General features: G+C 39.8%; 1 protein-coding gene across 1 annotated transcript in view; it reads left to right on the plus strand.

Annotated features, from left to right (window-relative positions):
* The first annotated feature begins 2302 nt into the window (after positions 1-2302).
* The window catches only part of ABCG2 (ATP binding cassette subfamily G member 2), a 128413-nt gene continuing 102800 nt past the window's right edge, over positions 2303-27915 (plus strand). The window contains exon 1 of the mRNA XM_038582175.1: positions 2303-2868. The gene's annotated coding sequence lies outside the window, so the exon portion shown is untranslated. The remainder of the gene's footprint in view (positions 2869-27915) is intronic.

Genomic DNA, 27915 nt, shown 5'->3' on the forward strand with positions numbered 1-27915 from the left:
TGCTTTGCCCATATACTTACATCACAGCCAAATGATCAACTGTGCAATAACTAGGGAAATTATCACACAGGATCACAGTAATATCACATAAACAATTTTTCACCCTTATTCATGTTTATGATAAAGAATAAAATGACATTTGAATCCTCACTGGTCCCTAGGGGGTGTCAATAAATGCTAGTTTCTCTTCTCTCTTCAAAATGAAATAATCAGCCTTATGAATTTATTTATTTTTGAAAGATTTTATTTATTTATTCATGAGAGACACAGAGAGAGAGGCAGAGATACAGGCAGAGGGAGAAGCAGGCTCCATGCAGGGAGCCTGATGTGAGACTTGATCCTGGGACTCCAGGATCACACCCTGAGCTGAAGGCAGGCGCTAAGCTGCTGAGCCACTCAGGTGTCCCATGAGCCTTATGAATTTAAAAAGTAGGGGCACCTGGGTGGCTCAGTTGGTTGAGCATCCAACTGTTGATTTCAACTCAAGTTGTGATCTCACGGTATGGTACTGAGCCTTGTGCTGGGCTCCATGCTGAGTGTGGAGTCTGCTTAAGATTCTATCTCTCCCTCTGCCTCCACCTCTCCACTCACCCCCCCACCACTTGCTCTCACTTTCTCTAAAAAAATAAAATAAAATAAAAATTAGAACATATTTTTTAAAAGTCCAGGTATATCCATAGAGAAGGCAGAAATTTTACTGCAAGATTTGTTCTAAACCTTGTTTCTGGCTGGAATAAAGAATAATAATATATTTCAAATATGCAAAGTTATGTTATGTGATTAAAATGTAAATTTATTTACAAGAGTTATCTATGTTCTTCTTGTCATTATATATTTTTTCTCCAGGGGTTCTTAACTACAATTACAACCATAAGAGAGGAGAGGTCCCCTCAGATTAAGAAGTGATCCTCACATTAAAAACAAACAAGGGTACTTGGGTGGCTCAGTTGGTTAAGTCTCTGCTTTTAGCTCATGTCATGATCTCAGGGTGCTGGGATTGAGCTCCACATTGGGCTCCCTGATCAGCAGAGAGTTTGCTTCCCCCTCTCCCTCTGACCCTCCTCCCTCCTTGTGAGCTCTCTCTGTCTCAAATAAAAAAATAAAAAATAAAAATAAATAAATAAATAAAATATTTAAAAACAAACAACAAGGGATGCCTCTGTGGCTCAGCAGTTTAGCACCTGCCTTTGGCTCAGGTCATGATCCCAGGATCCCGGGATCGAATCCCACATCAGACTCCCTTCAAGGAGCCTGCTTCTTCCTCTGCCTTGTGTCTCTGCCTCTCTCTGTCTCTCATAAATAAATAAATAATAAAAATCTTAAAAAAACAAAACAACAAGCAAACCCTAGAGGAGCTATTTCTTTCTTTCTTTTTTTTTATGGAGTTCAATTTGCCAACATATAGCATAACACCCAGTGCTCATCCCATCAAGTGCTCCCCTCAGTGAGGAGCTATTTCTTTATGATTATAGAATTTCTGTTTGGCGTAATGAAAAAGTTTTGGAAATGGGTGGTGGTGGTAGTTATATAATAACATTGGCATGAATGCAATTCATGCCACCGAACCAAACACTTAAAAAATGGCTAAAATGGCATATTTTATTATTTTACCACCATAAGAAATGATAAAAATAAATAGGTAGACTTTCTTCACAACATCAAGATTTTTTTAAACTTTCACTTCAATAAATATTTATTGAATGCCAGGGGAAGATGGAGGAAAACAAATATATTTATTGAGTGCATGATTTGTGCTTAGGTATGAACAAAAGTAGGCTCAGGATGGTGACTTAAATATAAAGAGAACTTACAGCATGGCAAGCTCAGTCATTGGCATTTCCTGTATCTCATGATAGTATCAGGCCATCTCTGTAAGGCTGGTATCATTTTTGTCACCCTTTTATAACTGGGGAGGCATGGGTGAAAACACTTGTCAAGACTCGTAAAAAGAGGGACCAGAAGCTCTTGGTAAATGTCCTATTATTTCACTTGACTTCATCATGTTTTCACAATATGAAATGCCTATTTAATACGGTCTTATGTTCCTATTAAGTTTCTGGGATAGAAAAGGAGAACATTAGAAGGCTAGCATGTTCTAAATATAGCTGCTCTCTCCTCTTCCAGTCTCTGGGGCGGGGGGGGGGGGGGGGGGGGGGTCTTTGCCCTGAAACCTAACGCTGTCTTTGCTTTGGTTTCTTTCACTTCCTTTTGAATCTGTTATCTTCCTTCTTGGACTCTTTTGCCAGAAGGCAGGGCCTATGAGAGGAGACCCTCAATTTCGTCAGAGCTAGCAAAAGACAGGAAGTTTACGCAGAGCAAAACTATTTGCTAGAATTGCTTTTGATCCTCAAGCTCTTGGTAGTGTCTGAGATGCTGTCACCAGGATTCTGTTGCACAAAGAGAAAGATAAAAATATCTCTCTGATGGGTGCATTTTCTCTCTTTCCCATCCTCTTGCCAGGAACGCTGGAAAAGGCTCCCAGGCTGATTGGAGGCATTAGGACGTCGCTTTGAATCTCAGTGTTTGAGAAAGAAATGTGGGTAGTACCCGGCTCCTGGTGGAGAAGAAAGGAACTCAGGGCGATAGGAGAAGCCTCGACTGCACCCTGCCCATTTCCTCCAGGCTAGTGTATTTGGAAAGCCTCAGTCTTCCTGGTCATTGCAGGACCACGCTGAGGGGCCGCTGCATTTCCTCTGATTCTTTCCCTTGCCCCCGAGGGCTGGCAAAGGGAAGCTTCCTGGAACTTTAAGGGACATGGATCTTGGGCAGAAGTCTCTATAGGAAAACGTACAAGGGTAGAAGTCTTCTCCATATTGCCACTGCCTCTCTTCCAAGGCTGGGGCTGCTTCATCACACGTCCTAACTGAAGTGAGTTGTCTGTTTTTATTTTTTCAAGTGTTCTGAGTAGAGAATCTTGATTCGTTTTTGGTATGCTTCTTAACAAACCTGTCACTTAAGCCAGTACTTCTCATACTCCATTGTGAATATGAATCACTTGGACATTTAGTTAAAAAGCAGCAGAATTCTGTGGCCCTGGTTTGGGCCCGAGACTGCATTTCTGACAAGTTTGCAGGCAATCTCAGATCTGTTAGTCCGTGAACCATGCCTTGAGTAACAAGGGTGTAAATCCTCTGGGTTTTTTTTTTTTTTGTTTTTTGTTTTTTTTTTGCTGTTTTTTGGGGAAAAGAATTGGGGGTTGCTGGTGGAATTAAGGTATTTAACCAAGAATGTGATTTATGTAGAGCACCTGAAAAGAAAATCAGTCACCATTCCTGCCTGGTTGTATCTGCTTTAATGGACTATCTCTAAAATTTGGGGTTTCTGTTAAACAGTTCCTAGATGTGCTAAGCCAAGTCATCCCTAGTGAGAGAGAATGTTGGGCTGCTCTTTAGACTGCATGGATCACTTTGAGTAGAGCTAGAAATCCTTTAATTTTTGCAATTTAGGGTATGAGGTGTCCTATCACACCTCAACTGGTACAGCTAGTGGTCACTTTGAACATTTCGGTTTCAATGAAAAATTATGCATGCTAGAAAAATAATGGTGTTTTGCACCTATCATTTGGAGGTAAAGATTGTAAGGCGTATGAGTCTACTACATGGTTTAAAGTCAATTCAAGTAAGGAATATAATGAATATGTTTTATATTCTTATGAGAGGCCTTTAAGTTCTCCTGGTACTAGCTCCCTCTCTTAAATGATACACATTTGGGGATCCCTGGGTGGCTTAGCGGTTTAGCACCTGCCTTCAGACCAGGGCGTGATCCTGGAGTCCCCGGATCGAGTCCCGCCTCGGGCTCCCTGCATGGAGACTGCTTCTCCCTCTGCATGTGTCACTGCCTCTCTCTCTCTCTCTGGGTCTCTCATGAATAAATAAATAAAATCTTTTTAAAAAATGATACACATTTGGGATGCCTGGGTGGCTCAGCGGTTGAGCGTCTGCCTTTGGCTCAGAGCTTGATCCTGGGGTCCTGGAATCAAGCCCCACATGGGGCTCCCTGCAGGGAGCCTGCTTCTCCTTCTGCCTGTGTCTCTGCTTCTCTCTGTGTCTCCCATGAATAAATAAATAAAATCTTTAAAATAAAATAAATGGTACAAATTTATCTGAAAGTCACTTTTAATCCAAGAGAGACAAGCTAAGAGGAAAAAAAAATGAATATTAGATAGGAAGTCTACCTATTCTGTCCCTAGTTGAGGGGAGAAAATAGCAATGGAAAAAAGTGGGAAATAAAGACTGTGGTGGCCTGGGATGTCTTAGCTACGTGAAATGAATAAGGAAACCCCAGTCTAGAAATAGAATTCTTATCCACACTGGCATGGGAGTTCTTCCAGAATAGTAGCTCATGTCTTCCTCAGCAGGAGAAATGTACTTGAAACAGAATAAATTGTAAATTGTGCTGTTGTGATGAATGAACATGCTAAAACTATTTGTCATTAAGTTTAGGAGTATGCGATGAGATCAAAGTTCCGAGGAATGTGCAGGCCTGGTGAAGCACGATAGGAACCCATTAAACCATCCCAGAGATAGGGGAATTGCTTCTGTTTGAAATGAGCTTCAGATAACACTCCTTTTAATTATGGGGTATCACCAGAGGTGTTACTGAAAGATAACAACCTGTGTGGCACAAACATTGACCAATCAGCACAGAAGCTACTGTAAAGAGCCCATACAACAGCAGCTGCTAGGCAGTAAGAATGTTCAGGACTGTACATTGGCCTCAGCTATTATAGGTCTTTTTTTTTTTTTAAGATTTTATTTACGTATTTGAGAGAGAGAGAGAGAGAGAGAGAGCGCTTGCACATGAGAGCAGGGGGAAGGGGAAGGGCACAGGGAGAGGGAGAAGCAGACTCCCTGCTGAGCAGAGAGCCTCATGTGGGGCTTGATCCCAGAACCCTGAGATCATGACTGGAGCTGAAGGCAGAGGCTTAACCAACTGAGCCACCTGGGTGCCCTGATATTGTATGTTTTAATTAAACTTTCTGTGGGGAGGAGACATTATAAAGCTACAGATGAGTTCAGGGATATTAATGGTATCCCTGCCACCATCTGCCAAAGCTCTGGCAGATGAGGCCACTTCCCTCTGTTCTCTCTTGTCAAGCCCAGAACAACCCTCATCGAAGCTGTGTATCTCTAGCAACCTACACTAAGAGAATTATTGTAAGTCACTACAAGATTCAAAATCCTACCCATTTCCTGAGTAGAAGGGAAGATGCATATATTCTGTTGTAAAGAGTTACGGCAAGGGATCCCTGGGTGGCTCGGCAGTTTTGCTCCTGCCTTCGGCCCAGGGCATGATCCTGGAGTCCAGGGATCAAGTCCTGCATCAGGCTATCGGCATGGAGCCTGCTTCTCCCTCTGCCTGTGTCTCTGCCTCTCTCTTTCTCTCTATGTCTGTCATGAATAAATAAATAAAATCTTAAAAAAAAAAAAGAGTTACAGCAGAAAATGAAACTTGATCACGATGTTATCCTTCCATACAAAGCATTGTTGCATACTTTATCCCATTTGATTTTCACAACTGTCATAGGGTACAGGTCAAGGAACTTATTATTTTAACCTGTTAATGAAGAAAGTCAGACTCTGGTTAAGCAGTTTGCTACAAGGCACATAGCTGGTTAGTGGGCGTGCTGGATTTGCTCGTGGTTCAGGTTAACCTTGTGCTCTTCTTGCTCCTCTCAATCATTCTCTCAGGATCTTTGAAAACCTATATTGTTCTGTACTAGGTCTGTTTTCTTTTTATGTCATAATTTGAAAACTTTGTACATTGAAAATAATTCTGTTTCTACTTCTTTTGTCAAAATTGTTTTTATGTTTGTCTTAAGCTTTGCCTTCATTAAGACCTTTACCCCACAGGAGTAAATGTTTTAGGGCAGTAGGTCTCAGACTTTATCATTCTTTCTTTTTTTTAAGATTTATTTATTTATTCATGAGACACACACACACACACACACACACACACAGACAAACAGACAAACACAGGCAGGGGGAGAAGTAGGCTCCATGCAGGGAGCCCGACCTGCAACTCGATGCCAGGTCTCCAGGATCACACCCTGGACTGAAGGTGACGCTAAACCGCTGAGCCACCGGGGCTGCCCAGACTTTATCATTCTTAAAAATCACCCAGGGATGGGCACCTGGGTGGCTCGTGGGTCCCTGATGAATGTTTGGTGAGTGAATGAGTGAGAGAGAATCCATCAAATCCTCCTTGTGGTCTACAAGTTTCTGTGATCTGGACCCTGACTTATCCTTGTAACCTCATCTCTCTCCTCTCTCACCTTTATTCTGATCACACTGGCCTTCAAGCCTTTGAAAATGCTCAACTGTGACCTCTAGTCCAAAGAGTGTCAAAACACTGCCTGTGGGGCAAATCTGTCCTACCATCTATTACGATAAAGTGTTATTGGGGCACCTGGGTGGCTCAGTCGGTTAAGTGTCTGCCTTTGGCTCAAGGCGTGATCCCAGGTCCAGGGAGTGAGTCCTGCATTGAGCTTCCTGTGAGGAGCCTGCTTCTCCCTCTTCCTGTGTCTCTGCCTCTCTCTGTGTGTCTCTCATGAATAAATAAATAAAATCTAAAAAAAAACCAAAACAAAAAACCCTCTAACTTCAATAAAACTATAGTAATTAAAAAAAAACCTGTGGTAATGGCATAAAAAAAAATACAGACCAATGAAATGGAATAGACAGCCCTCAAATAAGCTCTCATGTATGTGGTCAAACGATTTTTGACAAGGATGCTAAGACCATCCAATGAGGAAAAGAGTCTTTCCCACAAATGGTGCTGGGAAAAGTGGATAACCACATGCAAAAGAATCGTCAGACCCTCATCTTATATCATATACAAAAATTAAGTCAAAACGAACCAAAGACCTAAACATAATAGCTAAAAGTATAAAACTCTTAGATAAAAACATAAGGGAAAAGCCTCATGACATTGGATTTGGCGGTGATTTCTTGGGTATGACACCAAAAGCACAGGCAACAAAACAAAAACTAGATGAATTGGGCTTCTTCAAAATTAAAAACTTGCATGTCTCAAAAGACATTATTAAAAAAGTGAAAAGACAACCCACTGAATGGGAGAAAATATTTGCAAATCATATATCTGATAAGGGGTTAATATCTAGAATATATAAAGAATTCATATAGCTCAACAACAAAAGCCAAACAACCCAATTTTAAAAGGACAAAGGACTTGAATAGACATTTCTCCAAAGATGATATAAGCATGTGAAAAGGTGCTTAACATCACTTATCATGAGGGAAATATAATGAGATACCATATCATACTCACTAGGATGGCCATAATAATAATTTAAAAAAAAAGGAAAATAACAAGATTTGGCATGGATATGAAGAAAGTGGAACCTTCATGCTTTGCTGGTAGGAATGTGAAGTGATGTAGTGCTATGGAAAACAGATTGGTGTTCCTTAAAAAATTAAACATAGTGTTACCATATGATCCAACATTTCCACTTCTGATAAGGGATTAATATCTAGAATATATAAAGAATTCCTATAGCTCAACAACAAAAGCCAAGCAATCCAATTTTAAAAGGGTTGAATATTGAATATTAAAAGAATCGAAAGCAGGCAGGCACTCAAATAGAAATTTGTACACTTGTATTCATATCAGCATTATTCACAAAAGCCAAAAGATGAAAGTGATTCAAATGTCTATCAATAGAAGAATACACTAAATATGTATTATAATGGAATTTTCCATTATAATGGAATATTCGTTTAAAAAATCCTGACACATGGATGAACCTTGATGACATTATGCTAAGTGAAATGTGCTAGTCATCAAAGGATAGATACTGTATGACCTATACACTTATATGATTCCTGCAGGAGTCAAATTCATAGAAACAGAAAGTAGAATAGTGGTTGCCACTGGGGTGAGGAAGGACTGAATCAGTTTAGCAGGTACAGATTTTCAGTTTGGGGAAATGAAAAAGTTCTGGAGATAGGTGGCGGTGATGGTTGCACAACAATGTTAATGTACTTAATGTCACAAAACTCTACTCAAAAGTGGTAAATTTTATGATATAGATATTTTACCACAGTGAAAAAAAACAGGTTTTTGCATGACTGGTTCTTATTCTTCAGTTTTCAGCTCAAATGGTATTTCCTCAAGGAAGGCTCCCATTATTCTATGTAATTTCCTTATATGACATATCACTTTCTGAAAGGGATCATATCTATATCTATTTATCATTTGTCTTCATTAGAATGTAAACTTCCTAAGGATAAGGCCTTTGTCTAATTCAAAGCTATATACTAAGACTTGGTTCTTGGCACATGGTAGATGCTTAATAAATATTTGTAGACTAAACTACAGTTGACCCTTGAACAACATGAGTTTGAACTGTGTGCGTCCACTAACATATGGATTTTTCCAATAAATATATTGGAAAATTTTTGGAGATTTACAACAATTTGAAAAAACTCACAGATAAACTGCATAGCCTAGATATATCAAGAAAATTAAGAAGTTAGATATGTCATGAATGCAAAAAAATATATGTAGATACTATTTTGTAATTTACTATCATAAAATATACACAAGTCTATTATAAAAAGTTAACATTTGTCAAAATGAATGTGCACAGGGGTGCCTAGGTGGCTCAATTGGTTAAGCATTCTACTCTTGGTTTCAGCTCAGGTGGTGATCTTAGGGTCATGAGATTGATCCCGTGTCCAGGCCCACACTCAGTGTAGAGTCTCTCTCGCTCCCCCTCTTCCTCTGCCCCTCCCCTTACTCTCTCTCTCAAATAAATACATCTTTTTTTTAAATTTTTAAAAAATATTTTATTTATTTATTCATGAGAGACACACACACAGAGAGAGGCAGAGATACAAGCAGAGGGAGAAGCAGGCTCCATGCAGAAGCTCAACGTGGGACTTCATCCCGGGTCTCCAGGATCATGCCCTGGGCCAAAGGCAGGCGCTAAACTGCTGAGCCACCCAGGCATCCCAATAAATACATCTTTAAAAAAAAAAAAAAAAAAGTATGTGCACTGGGATGCCTGGGTGGCTCAGTGGTTAAGCATCTGCTCAGGGCATGATCCTTGGGTCCCAGGATCGAGTCCTGAATCAGGCCACCCGCAAGGAGCCTGCTTCTCCCTCTGCCTATGTTTCTGCCTCTCTCTGTGTGTCTATTATGAGAAAGTAAATAAAATCTTTAAAAAACAGTATGTGCACAAACACAGACCATACATGATGCCATTTGTGATCAAGAGAAATGTAAGCAAATGCAAAGATGCAGTATTAAATCATAACTACATAAAATTAACACTAGTACATACTATACACTGCAAGAATTTTATAGCCACCTCTCCTAGCTATGGTGGTGAGCTCGAGTGTTGCCAATATCCATTTAAAATGCTGTGTTAAAATAATAATCTCTGTATGACCCGTTTGTCTCTCCAGTATATTGTGTATCACAGTAAAATGTATTTTCTCACAGTTCTCCCATATTTTTCACCATGCTTAGTGCAGCATTGTAATCCTTGAAAAACACTATGGACTCATATGAAGTGCCACTGATGATGCTCAAAGTGCTTGCAAGAAACAGAGGAAAGTCAGGATATTACAAGAAAAAGTTGAGTTGCTTGATATGTACTGTAGATTGAGGTCTGTGGTGTGGTTGCCTGTTATTTCAAGATAAAATGAATCCAGCATAAGAAGCATTAGAAAAAAAGAAAAGAAATTTGTGGGGATCCCTGGGTGGCTCAGCGGTTTAGCGCCTGCCTTTGGCCCAGAGCACGATCCTGGAGTCCCGGGATCGAGTCCCACATCGGGCTCCCGGCATGGAGCCTGCTTCTCTCTCCTCCTGTGTCTCTGCCTCTCTCTTTCTCTATCTCTCTCATAAATAAATAAATCTTTAAAAAAATTTTAAAAAATTTGTGAAACTGTCACTGTCGCTATGCCAGTGAGGGTGAAAACTTGGCACTTTGTGCAAAATACCTTTTTACCTCATTTTGAAAATGCAGCTCTTATTTGAGTACAAGATTAGTATACGAAAGGTATACCTATAGGCTCTAATATGATTCTAGAAAGTGGGGTCATTATATGACAACTTATAGCAAAAGGAAGATGAAAGATCTAAAGCTGGAGAACTTAATGCCAGCAAAGGATGGTTTGATAATTTTAGCAAGAAGTTTGGCTTAAAAGATGTCAACAGGAGAAGGAGCTTCTGCCAACCAACAGGCAGCCAGGTGAGTTCTCAAACCCACTAAGAAAATCATTGAGGAAAAAAAATATCTGCCTTAACAGGTTTTTAATGCAGACCAAAGTGCCCTATTCTGAAAAAAAGTGTCACAAAGGACATTTATTACTAGGGAAGAAAAGCAAGCACCAGGATTTAAGGCAAGAAGGAATAGGCTAACTGCTGTTCTGTGCAAGTGCAGTGGGGGTTTATGATCAAGACTGCCTTATCTATAAAACTGCTAACCCTTGAGCTGTGAAAGGGAAAGATAAACACCAGCCACCACTGTTTTGGTTGTACAAGAAAACCTAGACAAGGAGAACCCTTTTTTCTGGATTGGTTCCATCAATGCTTTGCTCCTGAAGTCAGGAAGTACCTTGCCAGGAAGGGACTGCCTTTTAATGTTCTTTTGATTTTGGGCAATGCCCCTGTCCACCCAGGACCCCATGAGTTCAACATCAAAGGTGTTGAGGTGGTCTACTTGCCCTCAAATTCAATCTCTAGCTCATGGCATCATAAGGACCTTTAAGGCTCATCACGCATAGTACTTTAAGGAAAGGATTGTCAACACTATGAAAGAGAACTACAAGAGAGAGCACGTCATGAAAGCCTGGAAGGATCACCCCACTGGAGATGCCATTGTTGTTATAGAAAAAGCCATGAAAGCCATCAAGCCCCAAACAATAAATTCCTGCTGGTGAAACTGTGCCCAGATGCTGTGCAAAACTTCACAGGAATTATAACAAAGCCAATCAAGGAAATCATGAAAAAGATTGTGGATATGGATATGGGGGGGGGGGTGGAAAAGTGGAGGAAGGTTGTGGTAAAGGGTTTCAAGATCTGGATCTTGGAGAAATTTAAGAGCCAATAGACACCACACCAGAGAAATTAACAGAAGATGACCTGATGGAGATGAGTGCTTCCAAACCAGTGGCAGACAATGAAGAGGAGGATGTTGAAGAAGCAGTGCCGGGAAACAAACAGATGTTAAACAATCTGGCAGAAATGTTCTGATTATTCAAGACTGCTTTTGAGTTCTTTCACAACATGGACACTGAAATTAAGCAAATGGTGGAAGGATTGGTATTGTTTAGAAACATATTTAGAGAAAGGAAAAAGCAAGTATGTCAGGCAGAAATTACATGTATTTCCATAAAGTTACACCAAGTGTGCCTGCCCCTCCTGCCTCACCTTCCGCCTCCTCCACTTCTACTACCTCTGCCACCTTGACACAGCAAGACCGATTCCTCCCCTTCTTTTTTTTTCCCTCTCCTTCTTCTTCCTCAGTCTATTCAACATGAAAATGACAAGGAGGACCTTTGTGATGGATTGCTTCCACTTAATAGTAAATAGTTATCATGCCATAAGTTAATAAACAGCTGTTGAGTATGCATGCGAGTGTCTGTGTGAAAATTGAGTAACTGTACAAGAGCTGTATGGAGACATTTTGTGTCCTTATCATCATCATTGCCTGAGTATTCATTGTGTACAACGTTGTATGCAAGAATTGTATGGAAGTGGGTAGCCTATCCTTACACAGGCATAAGATGAGTGATATTTAATGTAAAATTAATATTTTTTTTAATTTTTTAATTTATTTATGATAGTCACAGAGAGAGAGAGAGGCAGAGACACAGGCAGAGGGAGGAGCAGGCTCCATGCAGGGAGCCCGATGTGGGATTCGATCCCGGGTCTCCAGGATCGCGCCCTGGGCCAAAGGCAGGCGCCAAACTGCTGTGCCACCCAGGGATCCCGTAAAATTAATATTGTGGTAGTTTTCTTACTGTTTTACAACTTTGCCTTCAACAAATTACATTATTATATAGTATGCTTCTGTCTCTGTCTCTCTCAATTGGAATAACTATGTATCAGGCTATTATTACAAGTAAGTGGTTTTTAAAAAAATGTACCAATGTTTCCAATACTGTATTATGAGGGGCCTCTGGCTGGCTCAGTAGGTGGAGCATGCAATTCTTGATCTTGGGGTCGTGAGCTCAGGCCTTACATTGGGTCTAGACCCTAGATTAAAAAAGGAACAATACTGTATTATGAATATGACTATAATACTATATGCCATAAAAATTCTATAGTGATTCATTCATTATGTATTGGCTAGGCTACCATGAAGCAATCATATCAATTATACTAAGCTATCATAGAGCAATCGTATTGTTGCTTCTCCATTATCAATGCATGAATCATTATATCTGTAAATAAATATGATTTCTTCATATTATCTCTTCATAGGGCACCTGGATGGCTCAGTGGTTAAGCATCTACTGTTGGCTCAGGTCGTGATTCTGGGGTCCTGGGATCAAGTTCCACATCGGGGTCCCCCACAGGGAGACTGCTTCTCCCTTTGCCTCTCTCTCTGTGTATCATGAATAAATAAATAAAAATCTTTAAAAATATATATATATATCCCACCTCTTCTTTATTTATTCATCAGTCAACGGATATTATATATATATATAATTTATATATTGGAATATAATGATAATATATATAATGGAATATTACTCAGCCATAAAAAGAGAATGAAATCTTGCCATTTACAGTGATGTGGATAGAGCTACAGGGTATAATGCTAAGCAAAATAAGTCAGTCAGAGAAAGACAAACATCAAATGTGGAATTTAAGAAACAAAACAAATGAGCAATGGGGAAAAAAAAGAGAGAGACAAACCAAGAAACTTACCCTTAATTATAGAGAATAAAATGATGGTTACCAGACGGGGGGGTGCATGGGGGGATGTGTTAAATTGGTGATGGGGATGAAGGAGTGCACTTGTCATAATGAGTACTGGGTATTGTATGGAAGTGTTGAATCTATATTGTACACTTGAAACTAATATTTTACTCTGTGTTAACTAACTGGAATTTAAATAAGAATTTGAAAAGATAATATTGAGATAGGCACTGAGAGATGATTCATCTTGTAAATAGACAATATAAACTCACAGTATCAATAACAGTACAGTACTATAAATGTATTCTGTCTTCCTTATGATTTTAATAACATTTTCTGTAGCTCACTTTTTTGTAAGGATACAGTATCTAATACATATAACATGAAATATGGTAATCAACTGTTCCTTGTAAGCTTCTGGTTGACAGTTAGCTATTAGTAGCTAAGGTTTTAGGGAGTCAAAAGTTGGATTTTCAAATGCTCTGGTGGTGGTACCCCCAACCCTTGAGTTGCTCAAGGGTCAACTATAATAAAAACAGCTTAATGAGAAAAGAGAAAGGGCTCCACCTGGAGGTTATATTAATAAGTATAATTCTGTGGGAGTTTTAAATGTACAATACTCAAAAGTCAAAGCCAAACAGAAAATTTAACTTCAATAGTATTAGCTGTGATAATGGAGTGAGAAGTCATGAAGGAGAAATGAATCAAACATTTTTGTATAAACGATTTCCATATGAACTCCCTTCTCAGTCTCCAAATTCTCAGGACTTAAGCAATTCCTCTAGTTCCTCTCCTTGTATCACCCTTTCATTTACTTACTGTTTATGGATGCTTTCATGCTACAATACCAGAATGGAGTGGCTGCTACAGCAACTGCATGGCCCACAATCCTAAAGTATTTGCTCTCTAGCTTTTTCAGAAAAAGCTTGCCAATGGATCCCTACTGCAGATAAAGATAATAGACTGGGAGTATTTGTTTACTATTCTCCAGGAATTTCATATTCATTCAAATAAATTTAGAAATATTTGTTGAGCACCTGCTGTTTCAGGCACTGTCCTAGGCACCAAGGACAAACCAGTGAATGGAATAGAACCTATTCTCATAAAGCTCACTTTCTAGTGGAAGAAGAGAGATAATAAACAATAACCTAATGAATAATACAGTGTATTAGAAAGTGAGAATGGCTAGAGAGAAAAGCATAGTAAGGGAAGGGGTAATTAGGTAGGCAAGAGAGGTTTCACAATTTATCTATCTATCTATCTATCTATCTATCTATCTATCTATCTATCTATCATCTATTTATTGAGAGCATGCATATGCATGCATGAGCAATGGGGGAGGGGCAGAGGGAGAGATTTTTTTTTTTTTGAAAGGAGAGAGAGAGAGAGAACATGAGTGAGGAGGGTCAGGGAGGGGCAGAGGGAGAGGGAGAAGCAGATTCTCTGCTGATCAGGGAGCCTGACTCAGAGCTAGATCCCAGGACCCCAAGATCATGACCTGAACTGAAAGCAGACACTTAATGGACTGAGCCACCCAGGTACCCCAGAGAGAGAAAATCTTAAGCAAGCTCCACGCTCAGTGTGGAGCACAATGCAGGGCTTGATCTCATGATTCTGAGATCATGACCTGAGCTGAATTCAAGAATTGGATGCTTAACCAAGGTGCCCCAGGTCTTGCAATTTTAAATAGAGTGGAGGAAAGCATTTAGGTAGAGGAAATGGAGGCAGGAGAATGTCTACATGTTAGAGAAATACCTAGGAAGCCAGCATGGATGGAGGAACCATTCCTTTCCATGGTCCCCACCCCCATGCACTCTGGCTCTGTGCAATATTGGCTGCTGGTTTATGGCATACATCCTGTGCTGTAGGACAACATCCTAACATTACATGGTGCCCCAGCTGGCACTATAATTGAGGTTTCAACAGGCCAGATCACTGTTTTATCAAGCCAGCTGGTTCTGTACAATGGAAGTATGTGGTGGATTTTGAAAGCATGAGCCCACTTCTAAACCTGTTTGTTCATAACATATGCCTATGGTCAGAGACAGTTGTGTGGGATACCATGGCCATGGATGAGACATTCCGTAACTTCATGATAGTAGTATTGGCAGAAGCTCTGTAGGCAGAGAAAGCACATTTTTATCTAGAGTATGCAGCTATGCTCAGGAGAGCATAAAGAATGTTTCTCTTTATGAGGGAAGAGTTCATCATAATCAACTGCCACTAAGTAGCCACCTGTCACCCGGAGAGTGGTGCCATATCAGTGCTTTAGTATTGGCTTCTGCTGCTGGCAGATTGAGCACTCAGTAGTAGATTGAGCTGTCCCTCAGGCAGGACAGCCTGGGGGAGGTGAAAACCATGTTATTAGTTCACACTTCCCTCTATGCTGCTCTGGCCATATTGTGTATAGACAGGTTGAGCAAGCATTGGGATGCCTGGAGAAGGAAGCTTCCTTACATTTGCAAAACAGATTCCCTTGATCATCTGATTTTTGACAGCCTCCACCATCATGGGTATTCTCTATTGGATGTATACATGGCACTGAAATATTCTCTCACTCCAAGAGTACCATACACAGTCCATCTTGTCATCAATTTTTCAATTAGTTCCTTCCTAGCTCCCAGCTGGTCATCCAATCCAGTAGCCACTGCCCATAAATAATTATAGGTCTTTGTACCTCACACCATAAGACAAACAACCAGAAATACCCCTCAAAATTCTGTCGACTTGGAGGATTTCCCTTCATCATGGTCTTCTGTGGTCATGCCTGAGTGAATGGTGGTAGAGCGGTCATCCACCTTTGGCAGTGTAGTATCAGGTATAGATCCATCTGAGGACTAGACCAAAGATTCATTCTCTTCTGTGAAAAGCTCACTGGGAATTCCCCAAGAGGACTCCCATATAGGTTAAGGAAAAGATAAAAAAGTGATAGAAAAAGATATCTTGGTAGTTGGAAATGACTGGTTCTACATATTCCTTGTGCTTCTGGGTCTGTTAGGACCTGGTCTCCTCTATACTACTTCCATTTTACAGTGGAAATGTTGTTGTGTACATCCAGCTTTGTGGTTCATGATGGGAAGTTCAAGTTGTATAGCCACTTGGTATTGTGTGGTAATATGTTCAGTCTCAAAAACTAGGACCAGTAGCCAGCCAGGAGCTGCTTTTCAAGGGGAGAATATTTGTCATCAGAGGAGGTGTAGCCTTACCAAACATCTAGAGGTCTGTTGTGACCATCCTACTGTAGCCTGCCTCAAGCTATATATACAATCTCTCTCTTCAACAAAATACTTCTAATACCATTTGGTCTGCCAGGTCGTAGGGCTCAAGTGTCAGGGTAGCTTCTTTTGAAGCCTTGACATGTATCTGGCCCCACTCAAAAATGGTAGCTTTAGAAGTTATCAAGTGGTTTGGAGCAGCATGCTAAAACAGCATATGATGCCTACCAATTTGAAAGAAGCAAGTATGGTGGGTTTTGTTTTTTTTTTTTCCTTCATGGTGAGAAGTACAAGGTACAGTAACTTGCTGTCTCGTTTTAGAAGGGCTATTCTAAGGTTCCCCAAATGATGGAGACTCTACAAATATCACTGATGTGTAGACCTATTAAACAACAATCTCTATTCTTGGTATTAATCCCTGCAATTCTCTCAGGGATGTGGTGTAACTTTGTTACTTTTTGGTTCATGTCTTGGTACACAGGAAGCAGGAGCAGGAGTGGGATGGCAGTTCCAGGGGATTCTCTTTGATGCATCCTGCCATCATAGCTGTTACTCCATGTGGGGTCCAATGTTAGACGAACTTAGGCCAAGACTCTATCTGGTCATCTCCATAAGGTGCTACTCTGAATTTTTGAACTTGGTGGCATTTTGTGTTCCTGGGAGTCAATGTCATTTCAGAAGCAGTATCTAATAATTCCCAGAATCACTGGGTATTTTCTTTCCCCTAATGTATAGTCACCAAGCAAATCTCTCTGAGGCAATACTATCTAAGGTGTCTCTCTGTACCTATAACCCTTACCTTCACTTAGAAACTCATTAAAAATGAAAATTCAGGGATCCCTGGGTGGCGCAGCGGTTTGGTGCCTGTCTTTGGTCCAGGGGGTGATCCTGGAGACCCGGGATCGAATCCCACATCGGGCTCCCGGTGCATGGAGCCTGCTTCTCCCTCTGCCTGTGTCTCTGCCTCTCTCTCTCTCTCTCTCTGTGTGACTATCATAAATAAATAAAAAATTTTTAAAAATCCATATTTATAAAAAAAAAAAAATTCAGGGACACCTGGGTGGCTCAGACGTTGAGCACCCATTTTGGGCCCAGGGTGTGACCCCGAGGACCCAGGATTGAGTCCGGCATCGGGCTCCCTGCATGGAGCCTGCTTCTCCCTCCGCCTGTGTGTCTGCCTCTCTCTCTGTGTCTCTCATGAATAAATAAATAAAATCTTAAAAAAAAAAAAGAAAGAAAGAAAGAAAGAAAGAAAGAAAGAAAGAAAATTCAGGGCAGCCCGGGTGGCTCAGCGGTTTAGCACAACTTTGGCCCAGGGCCTGATCCTGGAGACCCGAGATCGAGTCCCACGTTGGGCTCCCTGTGTGGAGCCCTGCTTCTCCCTCTGCCTGTGTCTCTGCTTCTCTCTCTCTCTCTCTCTCTCTCTCTCTCATGAATAAATAAATAAAATCTTTAAAAAAAGAAAAAAGAAAATTCAGAGGCATTACACAGTCTCACTAAGTCAGAATCCCTGGGAGTGAGCCTCAAGAATCAGTGTTGTAATGGGTTCTTAGCACATTTAAAGAGGCACTGGCTTAGATTAGTAGTTCTCAGCAAAGAGTGATTTGCCCCCCAAATAAGGCTGACAAATAACATAGGGATCCCAGTTAAATTTAAATTTCAGATAAGGGGTAAGTTTGAGTCTGAATTTCAAATTTAATCTGTGTTTTTATTTGCTAAATCTGGTAACCCTACTCTCCAGAGGATATTTGGTCACATGTTAGCAAACATTTTCGTTGTCACAACTGGGGAAAAGGGTATGTGTGTGTTACTGGGTTAGAGACTAGATATGCTACCAAACATCCTACAATGTACAGAATAGCACCCCCAAAACAAAGAAATATCCTGGTCAAAATGTCAGTAGTACAGAGGTTGAGAAATGCTGGCTTGGAGGAAGATTTATGGTATATTTATGCCTACGGCTATGTCATGGGATCTTTTCTCAGAGCCTCCCAGATTTTCCCCCTCATTGGGGCTCTTAGTCTCTGAACTGACTTAGGTCTGGGTATTGGGTACAAAGCATACTTTGGCAACTTGAGTTAGGTTCCACCTAGCTGACTTAGATTTTATATATATATATATCAAGCAGCATCTTAGTATGCTGCCAGTGTATGATTTCTTTGGACTCCCAAATCAATGAGCCACTGACAAAACACGGATTATATGCCCCATCTGTGGCTTGTTGTGGTCATTGCTCCATGTTGTTTCTAACAGTTCAGTGCTATGCAGGGCCTTTACCATGCGGAATCCTTATAGTCCCACTGAAATAAGGGCCTACATTTCCACCCCAGCCTCTTATGCCAATGTCTCCGACCTGCAGAGCTCCTCAAGGGCGCTGGTGCCTGCCTCACTAATGCATTTCCTAATGTCTTGGTGAAGAGTTTCTTTTAGACCTTCCCAGAGGGGCCTAGTCATGAGGTAGTTTAGGAGGTAGAACATTATGGAACCATTCCTGTTTTCCTGAAACTTGCATTCCTTTTTCTACAGTATGCTAGAACATTTCTGGCAGTTCAACCTCATTAACTGTGTTATTGTGGAATCCTGGCTTTTATTAGCTGACCTTTTCAAACTGTTAGCACTGTTTCCATTATTCCAGCCAACATGTTATACTCCAAACCCTGCACCCATGTCAGTGATCTTGGCTTGATTGAGTATATTTATCCCCATTGGCTTAACACCTTTAGAATCTATACCTTCAGCTGCTCCCCAGACATCTGCTGACACATGTTGGTAAAATCATGCAGCTCTGTTAGGGAATAGGCTGCCTCCTCCTGGGGCAGGCTGGTGCTGCTCTCTCAGAGGTATGGTTCTAATTTCTATTGGTGCATAACAAAATTCTCTGAAACTGAGAGGCCTAAAACAACACTAGTTAAGTGGATTTGAGAGAGGATGGGAGAGGGATTGGAGAAACAAATATAGAGAATTCCTTTGAAGAGTTTTGTTGTAAAAGAGCAGAGCAATACATCAGTGGTTGTAAGATAGATGAAGAGAGATGTTGAAGATGAAAGAAATTAAAAAATAGCATGGTTGCATGCTGTTGGGAATGAGCCAGTAGTAAGAGATAGAAATGGTATAGACATATAGATACATCAGTATATAATATATAGATACATAGATATAGATAGTGTATATATATATCTATATACCATATCCACATTCATATCTTTTTTTTTAAAGATTTTATTTATTTATTCATGAGAGCACAGAGAAAGAGATAGAGAGAGAGGCAGAGACACAGGCAGAGAGAGAAGCAGGCTCCATGCAGGGAGCCCGACGCGGGACTCGATCCTAAGTCTCCAGGATCATGCCCTGGCCTGAAGGCGGCACTAAACTGCTGAGCCACCCAGGGATCCCCTCCACATTCATATCTATATGTGATGATGAGTAAGAGAATTTAAGGGACTTACTGCAAAGTGGAGACATTGACTTAGGCCTTAGACAGGAGCATGGACATTCATCTAGGCCAGAGTAATAGGAAGGAAGGCAGAGTATGCTGGTAGGTAGGCAGATATGGTAGAATCTGGAAGTCTCTTTTGGCTGCTTCAGTTTTCTCAATAAAGTAGGAAATAAGGCTACCTACTGAGTATGATTATGGGAGGAGGTATCAAATAGGAAGAAGACATTGCGACATTGAAATAGGAGAAGAGAAGAGTAAATGGTCTAGGGGAGTATAGTTGCTGGGCACCACTGAGAGTCCTAGCACCAAGATTCTTTTTTTTTTTTTTTCTTAAGTAAGCTTCATGTCTAATGTAGAGCCCAATGTGGGGCTTGAGCTCATGACCCTGAGATCAAGACCTGAGCCAAAATCAAAAGTCAGATGCTAACCAACCCTGGCACCCTGGCAGCCAAGCCACCCTGGCACCCCCCAGCATTAGGATTCTTGATGATGAATTTAAAATCAGATGAATCATTATTCTTATGTGTTTTTCTCTACCCACATTCAGTGGCAGGGATGTAGGGATAGAGTGGGGGAGATGTGGATTTAAGGAAGAGTTTGTAGTTGAGTCAAGCAAATGGCAATGCAAAAGAAGAGCAAGGGACGTTGAAAGTGTTTGCTAGAGTATTATTATAATAAATAATCATGGAATTTCATTTGATATGGAGACTAAAGTGAACAGCGAGGGATGAGGCACAGGGAAGTATTGGCAAAATTAATAGATTGTACATTCTTGGGGGGGGGGGCAAAGGTTTGTTGGAGTTGGGTTACTAGAAGGAGGTGGGTGGAAAGATGGGATTTGGTGGTCAGAGGACAAGATGCATAAGATGATACTAGTAATGACAGTGTTTATGGTGTGACCTGGGAGTGTACAATTGAGCCAGGGTGGAGAACAAAGCATTGTCTAGGTCCAGCGTGTTGGAAAAATGATCTGTGTATTGAACTCACCAGGTAGCAAAAGAGAAGTAGTGTTAGTGAGAGTGACAGTGTACCAGGAACTGAAGTTACTCATAAATGGAGCAGAAGGATCCTGGAGTCTAAAGTTAGCAGCAACCATGAAAGGCAGTCAGTGATAAAGTCTGAGGACATGAAATTCAAAGCTGAGATCTTAGTGGGGAAATTAGTAGTAGATGATCCACTTTGGGATGTTCACATTTTGTGGTGATTTCTCCTCCCCAAATAAGCAATATCAGAATGTGAAATTCTCCAATGCAACCTTAAGAAAAATGCATCTCCAGAAAGACTTCATGCTTTAAACCCCAGAGGGCGCCAGAGTCTAGCTTTTCATCTAAGGTAGGCCAACCATAATTAACTTTTTTTTTTTTTTTTAATTTTTATTTATTTATGATAGTCACAGAGAGAGAGAGGTGCAGAGACACAGGCAGAGGGAGAAGCAGGCCCCATGCACCGGGAGCCCGACGTGGGATTCGATCCCGGGTGTCCAGGATCGCGCCCTGGGCCAAAGGCAGGCGCCAAACCGCTGCGCCACCCAGGGATCCCCATAATTAACTCTTGAGAGTGAAAGGGACACAATAATTACTTGAGGCACTACCTGTAAGCTTGGGCTTTGGTATGCAAACAAAGACATATGCTCACTCTGCCCTGCACAATATGAAATTATGGCCAGTTTAATTAAGAGCCAACTCAACTCTAATTCTGAGAATCACTGTAAATATTTTTGACACACAGATTAGAAAGACAAAAATGACCAAACTTACTTTTGAAGAGAAGATCAAGAAAGACTTTCTTCTCCACCCCACCTCCCTGATTATATTTATTGCCTCCCCCATGTTTCCCTGCAGTGAATCCTAGTTTGACTATATCTTTAAGTAAGAGAATTGCTTTCTTCCCTCAGAGAATCTTGGTCATTTAAAAGTAATCTGAAATGTCCTTTCAAGTCCCATAGTTCTTTTCTATGTATCTTTTTTTTTTTTTTAAGATTTTATTTATTTATTCATGAGAGACGCACACAGAGAGAGAGAGGCAGAGACACAGGCATAGAGAGAAGCAGGCTCCATGCAGGGAGCCTGATGTGGGACTCCATCCCGGGTCTCCAGGATCAGGCCCTGGGCTGAAGGCAGGTGTTAAACCACTGAGCCACCCAGGGATTCCTCTATGTATCTTTTATCTTCTATAGTACTGAGTGTCAAAAAGAAGACCACAGGCCCAAAATGGATTTGCTGAGGTTAGGAGCCCTAGATCAGTAAAACTAAGACTTAATACCTAACCTAACTATAGTTTCAGTTCCACCAGGAATATAACCTTTAACCAGTTGGCATGCATTTTCAGGGTCAGCTCTTGGAAATTTACTTATAGACTCCTCCGTTCCCTTTTGTAGGATGATCTTGCCTAAAACAGTGCTTTCTTTACTCATAATTACCCCTCTCCCCTTCTCTGCCTTTTCTCTCCCCCTTCTCTTTCCTTTTCTGTAGTGTAGTGGAGCTGCCCTCTGGAGGATGGGATGGTGCCTGATTCATGAATCCATTAATAAAACCAATTAGATCTTTAAAATGTACTGGGTTGAATTTTTGTTCTTTAACAATGATAATTATTTCCATACTTGTTTATTTCTTCTTCTAGACATGACTTACATGCTGAGAACATTAAAAAAATTGATGCTGAAAATGGTTCCTCTGAAGGGTTCTGTGTATTATGTCTCTCCTTTCTTAATAAGCCAAACTATCCTTTCTTCTTAGTAAGCTCAAATAAAATCAACTCTTGCATATGTTATCCCACCTATGTATCTTTGTATCTTCTTTCTTTCTTTCTATCTATCTATCTCTAGCTGTCAGGAACACAGTATTAACCTTATGGAACTTATTTCTACCATTCCTTTTGCTTTGGCGCTACACCCTTCATCATTACTGAATGGAGGTTAATGTAAATAGTAGCACAAGAAAAGAAGTGGGAAGGGAAGGCTGCTGGGGAGAATACTTTAAAATCAACTACAAATGGGTTTCGTACAAACTATAAACTACACCTTTTTTGGGTCTCTAATACAAAAATACTAGATTACTCAAATCTTAACATATATTCATTTGTAATTTGATCAAAAGACATTTAACTACCAATTCATACAGGAATCAACAAAGTTCTAAACCTATCTGAGACACACAAAGTAATACTCTTATAGAGAGTGCTTAGATTTTTTTAAAAAAATAAGGGTCTTTAGATATATATGAAGAGGGGGTCTACAATAAAGGCATGAACATGAGAAACGTATTCAGTCTTATTAGAACCAGGTCAAAAAGTTATTGACAATTGAGGGAAAGGGTGAATACCAGAGGGATTTTTGTTTGCTTATTTGTTTTGTCCTTAGGTTATTTTTGGACAAGAAAGAATTCAGTATATTGCAAATACTGTATTCTTCTTGAATCTAAAATTCATCATTTTATTATTATTTTATATACTAACAATATAATTCCTGTTAATTAGACTGAAAAAAGTTTACCTTTTACTTATAATTTTTATTTTCTATTTATTGAACTTTGATTAGAGATATTTAGATTAAAAAAAATCATACCAAAAAAGAAAAATAAAAAACTTGGTTATTCCTAAAACTTCTTCACTTCAGAGACTAACTCTTCTGAATCACTTTTGACTTATTCACAGATGTCTCTGTTTTTTCACACAACAGTGACCTCTGTGCCTTCAAGAATATTGGGAATACAGCTACTTAAACTAATCCATAAAAGAACTAAAAGCCATTGTTGCTGGACTGGTCAGCTGTTTTGCGGTTTATACAGAGCTGGACTGCACTAAATACCCAGGGACATTGCTAAATATATGACCTCACCTCCTTCTGAGAACTATATAATTCTTAGAGGGGAAAACAGGATCCACTACTCTTTTAGTGATTTTCGTCCAAGTTACTGATGACCATTCTACAAGTTTTGATCCTGATACTTTTAATGTTCAGGCCTGCACAGGCAATGACTGTCGTGCAGGCCATGCAATGATCTCACAACTATGTCGTGATTGCCGCCTGGCCAACAGTAATTGTAAGATGCCATTGATTTAAAAACTCATTGTGATTTTAGGGATGTTAAGGTGGAAGAAATATGTGCATCTTAGAATCAACAGATATGGTAGGTAATTTTTATTAAGGTCCCATTTAAGCCTCTTGTTTCTATCTTCTCCAGGAAGCATGAGAATTTCCAAATTATTAAAGGTAGAAAAAAATGTTGTAATGAGCAAATGAAAACCAAGGCAGAAAAGGAAAGAGTAAGAGAACACGAAACAAAAAATTATTATGACCTCTAAACGTAAATGTTACTTCCCCTGTGAAGCTTCCACCCCTCACCTCAGCTTCCTAGGAGGGAGAGGAGAGGGGACATGGGCTCTAAGTTCTGGGACTTCCTACCTATTAGTCCCAGAGAAACTTATCAAATGTCTTTGATCCTGTTTCCTTACCTGTAAAATAGGAATAACAGTGTTCACCTTTCCTAGTGTTTGTGAGTGTTAAATGAGGTTCTGTCTCAACAAAGTTTTCTTCTTTGAGCTGCTAAGCTTATGTGTATCATTCATGAGGCATATATTTCACCTAGTATCTTTGCTTGTACACTTTTATATTTTCCTCTCTTTAGACGATAAATTTCTTGAGAATAAGAACTGTCTCATTCCACCATGCTTTGCATATTGCAGGTACCCAAATTAGATGTGCTGAGTTAATGTATTAAATATATCCCGGTGTGCCAAAATAATTTTTATATGTGATTACAGAACCACTGTGTAATCAAGGCCTTCATCAAAAACTCAGTTTCAGGAACATGACCCTCACAACTGATCCTGGATTGAGTTTACTTTAAAATTATCACCATTCATGTGTTCATTTGTACCCCAAAGCTGGTGCTTCTTGGAGAAATTTCAAGTTATGCCAATAGCCAGGAGGACATGGTCCAAGCAACATAGCTAATAAGTTTGGCTTATCAAAATTCTGACATGGTTATCGAAGAGATGGTACATGGATATATGGGCACAGAGAAAGAATGAGGACTAGGAAGGATAAAGATCATAAGAGCCACCTGTACCAAACTAGTCATACTTCTTTCTAGAATAGTGGTTTACCTTGTTAAAGGAGGGTTTTTTTGTTTTGTTTTGTTTTAATATTTTATTTATTTATTTATTTGAGGAGAGAGAGAAAGAGCACACCAAGGGAAGGGTAGAGGGAGAGGGAGAAGCAGACTCTGCTGAGCAGGGACCCTGATGTGGAATTGATCCTAAGTCTCTGAGGTTGTGACCTGGAGCCGAAGGCAGACACTTAACTGACTGAACCACCCAGGCGTCCTTCTTAAAGAAGATTAATCTGGAGTATAGTTCCCATAGAATATCAAAGAGACAACCTAAAAAATAGTGACTGATGCTGGAAATAAAATACAAAGTTATGGGGCCATTTTCTACTTCTTCTAATACAGTTAAAATTTATTTAAAATTACTGAAAAAACAGTGTAGTCAGTCATCAAATGCAATCATTCATTAGTGGTTTCTTCTGTAGAGGGTACCTTTGGAAAGGCTTGACTTTGAGAATTGCTAGTGAAAATAGATGCATTTTCATTTCATGCTGGCAAATGATTTAGAAAATTGCACCTGTTTTTTTGACCTAGCCATGGGCACACTATGCTTAAATAAATGTGATCATTTACAAAACAATGAGAGTTGGCAGTCTTCTGCAGATTGAGGCATGACCTACTACTTTAATCTGTTTTCCACCTCAACCTTTTCCTGACCAGCATAAAAATTTTTTTCTCTTCACTCATTCCAATTAAGAGCAAATTTAAGTTCTCCTCTCTATGTAGTCCCCACATACTCACCATTTCGTGTTGAAATCCTTTTCTGTTAAGGAAACCAGACCATACAAGGCCCAGTCAGTTATTTTCTCAGGAATAAATTTTGGGTCCATGTTAGTACACTAAAGAGGAGCGACATATTGATCAAGTCTACCTTGTCTTACCCCTATACATTATTTCTCAAGGTGTGTGGTCCACAGCTTACCTGTATCAGAATCAGAATCACTTGGTGGCATTTGTCTAAATCTAGATTTCTCTCTCTCTCTCTTTTCTAAAAGTAATCTCAACACCCAACATGAAGCTCAAACTGACAACCCTGAGATCAAGAGTCACATGTTCTACACAACTGAGCCAGCCAGGTGCCCCTGTTTAAATCTAGATTTCTGGCTTATCTACTGAATCAGAATCTCATTTGGAGATGTGAGTGTTTAATAGTCTTAATTTTTGAAAAGCACCCCAAGTGATTCTGAGGTCTAAGCCAACTGTTATGGTTGTATAATTAGTTGTATCAGTTTAAGTTTAGTGTGCCCACAGTTATATTTAAGAATTTGCCAAAAGAGGCAAAGAGCACAGTATAAGGGATTTTGACCCAGCAATTGTTTTCTTCCAAGCAGTCTGTGTTTACTGCTGGAATCATAGAAACAGTTCTATACTGCTCTGTTCTAACTTATAATTAAACTTGTAATTAAAACTTGTAATTAAAAAAAATGAAACAAATAAACTTGTAATTTTTTCTTAAAAGATTTTATTTATTTATTCATGAAAGACACAGAGAGAGAGAGACAGGCAGAGACACAGGCAGAGGGAGAAGCAGGCTCCATGCAAGGAGTCCAATGTGGGACTCAGATCCCAGGACTCCAGGATCACGCCCTGAGCCAAAGGCAGATGCCCAACCACTGAGCCACCCAGGCATCCCACGATAACAATTTTAATTTTAGAATATATGATATTGAGAATTCTCCTGATAACAAGTTAATACCAAGACTATATATTGAAACCATCCAAAGCAAAACTATCTTTTCTTAAAAAAAAAAAAAAGACCTAGTCAACAGTCTGAAAAGACTAGATATTAAAGAAATTGAATCAGTAATTACTAACCTTCCAAAACACAGAGTACATGGCCCAGATGAGTTTACTAGAGAATTCCACCAAACATTTAAGGAAAGATTATACCAACTATCTGCAATATCTTGTAGATAGAAGCCCAGGGAATAGAACCTTGGGATTTATCCAAAATATGCAAGGCTGGTTCAACATTTGGAATAAATTAATGTAATCCATCACATCAATAGGGCTAAAGAAGAGAAATCACATGATCATATCAATAGAGGCACAAAAAACTTGACAAAATCCAACATTCATTCATGATCACAAAATTGGCAAACTAGAAATAGAGGAGAATTCCCTAACTTGATAAAGAACATCTAAATAAAAAGCCTACAACTAACATACTTAATTGTGAGAAATTAGAAGCTCTCACTCAGTAAGATGAACTAGGCGAGGATGTCCCTTCCCACCACTCATTTTCAACATCATAGTGGAAGTTATAGTGATGCAATAAGACAAGAAAAAGAATAAAAGTTATGCCAGTCTGAAGGAAAACATGAAATTGTCTTTGTTTGCAAATGACATGATTGTCTATGTAGAATATCCAAAGAATCAACAACAACAAAAACTCCTAGGAATAATAAGTGATATAACAAGGTTGCACAATACAAAGTTAATCCAAAATAGTCAACTACTTTCCTATTTACCAGAAACAACCAAGAGTAGTTTGAAATTAAAAACAAAATGCGGGGATCCCTGGGTGGCTCAGCAGCGATCCTGGAGACCCGGGATCGAATCCCACGTCGGGCTCCCAGTGCATGGAGCCTGCTTCTCCCTCTCCCTCTGCCTATGTCTCTGCCTCTGTCTCTCTCTCTCTGTGTGACTATCATAAATAAATAAAAATTTAAAAAACAAACAAACAAACAAACAAACAAAAAAAACAAACAAAATGCGAGGGATCCCTGGGTGGCGCAGCGGTTTGGCGCCTGCCTTTGGCCCAGGGCCTGATCCTGGAGACCCGGGATCGAATCCCACGTCGGGCTCCCGGTGCATGGAGCCTGCTTCTCCCTCTGCCTGTGTCTCTGTCTCTCTCTCTCTCTCTCTCTGTGTGACTATCATTCATAAATAAATAAATAAATAAATAACAAACCAGTTTAAAAAAAAATGCGATTTACATTAGCATCTCCAAAAAGAAGTACTTAGGTATAAATCTAACAAAATATGAACAAAATCTACATGAGGAAAGCTGTAAAAGTCTGATGAATGAACTCTAAGAATAATTAAATAAATGGAGAAATATTTCATGTTTATGGATAGAAAGATCTAATATTATCAAGATATAAGTTCTTCCCAACTTGATCTATAGATTCAATGCAATTGCAATAAAAATCTAAACAAGTTATTTTATAGTTATCAACAAACTGATTCTCAAGTTTGTAGAGAGGCAAAAGACCCAGAATAGCCAACATAGCATTGAAGAAAAAGAAAAAGTAAA

Source organism: Canis lupus, chromosome 32, assembly GCF_011100685.1.
Source record: "Canis lupus familiaris isolate Mischka breed German Shepherd chromosome 32, alternate assembly UU_Cfam_GSD_1.0, whole genome shotgun sequence".
Lineage (NCBI taxonomy): Eukaryota > Metazoa > Chordata > Mammalia > Carnivora > Canidae > Canis > Canis lupus.